Source organism: Montipora foliosa, chromosome 13, assembly GCF_036669935.1.
Source record: "Montipora foliosa isolate CH-2021 chromosome 13, ASM3666993v2, whole genome shotgun sequence".
NCBI classification, from domain to species: domain Eukaryota; kingdom Metazoa; phylum Cnidaria; class Anthozoa; order Scleractinia; family Acroporidae; genus Montipora; species Montipora foliosa.
This window is the reverse complement of record NC_090881.1, coordinates 9,992,426-9,994,501: the sequence shown is the minus strand read 5'-3', so window position 1 is coordinate 9,994,501 and position 2,076 is coordinate 9,992,426.

Here is a 2,076-nt window from a genome sequence, read left to right as displayed (position 1 = left end):
TATTGACTTCCTTTCAGGAAGATCTCAAAGAGTCAAACTTGGAAAGGACTGCCTTTCAGAGTAGGCACAGTGCCGTCTGGAGTGCCACAGGGGACAAAGTTGGGTCCCTGGCTTTTTCTTTTGATGATTAATGCCTTGACTGTCCCAAATTTGTTCCCGCTTAATGGCGAGAAGACTTAAGAGTTTGTTATATCCTTCAGTCGTGATTCCCCGCAATTCCCTAGGGTTTCCACAGACGGAACTCCTATCAAAACCATACAGAGCACTAAGCTACTCGGCTTGACAAGCAATGATACGGTGACGTGGAACGACCAAATAGAAGAACTTGTTAGAAAAGCGTCTAAAAAACTGTACTTTCTTATTCAACTTAAGCGTGCGCATGTTCCTACTTCAGATCTCGTAACATATTTTTGCTCATGTACTAGGTATTCACTAGATTAAGCTTTTCCTGTTTTCCATTACAATTCACCAAAGTATCTACAAGTCGAGCTCGAAAGAGTGCAAAGGAGGGCACTATCATGTATTTTTTCCAGGGTGCGCTACTCCGACGCCCTTCAGTTAGCAGGGCCTTAGTCCATCAGGGCCCGCCTGGAAAATTTAACAGAACACCTGTTTAAGTGTATTGCTAATGATTCACGCAGTAAAATTACCAGCCTCCTCCCTCCCTCAGTTTCTATCTCATATGAGCTGAGAAGGCAGAGGAGCTATGCCGGGCCTCTTGTAAAGACAAATAGATTTGCAAATTCATTCATTGTTAAGAGTGCGAGGTAGGCATTTAAGTAATTTGAAAGACTAGTCGTTTTTTAATTTTGTAATAGTAGTAGTTATAAATCATTTCTTATATTTACTTGTAGAGAGGTGCAGTTCAGTTTTTTAACTGCAATGTTTTTCTTAATAAACAGAGTCTATCTATCTATCTATCTATCTATCTATCTATCTATCTATCTATCTATCTATCTATCTATCTATCTATCTATCTATCTATCTATCTAAAGGAAACACTTCTTCAATGAAGCAGCTGAAGAGAAATTCGGATCATAACATCGGTTGTGTTTGCTCTAATTTGTTTCACCCGTTCTTCTGATTTATTCAGTGCTGTTTGGTGGACAAGGTCAGTCCCTATGTTCTTTGAACTTATGGAGTTCGTTCGCGTCGGTGCTCTTTTCTTTTGTTTGTACGTTTTTCTCGAGGTATTTAGATAACCCGACTCATAGCTGAAGGTTCTCTGACATATCATTTGATTAGGCAAGACGGCGGTTTCGATCCTATCTTGCGGCTCTCGTCAGTTGGCGATAATTGCGTTTAGATCTTTTTCTGCAAAAGTCATGGGTGTTTGTCTTTTTGTAGTCACTTGAAGCATCGAAAATTGGCTATTTTCATTCCAGCAAATAGAGCAACTGAGTTGATTATTCTATGCAAATGAGCGTAACTTGATGCAGTGTTTCTTTAGAAGAGCAAAACCAGTATTTTTGTCATTTTTTGTTTTTGCTTTTTTTTTAGGTTGTTGTTTTCAAAGAGATAGTGTGTCATGTTTACTGTAACGCTTGTGTCTTTAAACTGTCGCTGAAATAGTGATTTTAGGTAAGTAAAAGTTGTAGTTTCCTTTCTTGGCCTCTTTGTACTTTCAATTGTGTGCAAGGAGTAACCTTCCTTTGAGCAAGCAGCTGAGAAGCAAGTCGGATCATAACATTAACTGTTGATGATAATCTCTTAGTTTAATTTATTAATTTATTAATTTAGAGATAATTAAGCTCCACACATACTGTTTCGATACGAACTAGGTAAATTTTAAAGACATCATTTTCTTGATAATTGGTTAAACAAACGACCTTTCTCTAAGCAGCTGTAGAGAAAGGCGGAAGATGTTTTAATTGAATGAGGCTTAAATTGAATAATCGATTCGGAACAGGGGCACCCAAATACAGGATGTCTCAACTTTTGTCAGAATTACCTAAAATAGGTTCGATACGAACTAGGTAAATTTTAAAGACATCATTTTCTTGATAATTGGTTAAACAAACGACCTTTCTCTAAGCAGCTGTAGAGAAAGGCGGAAGATGTTTTAATTGAATGAAG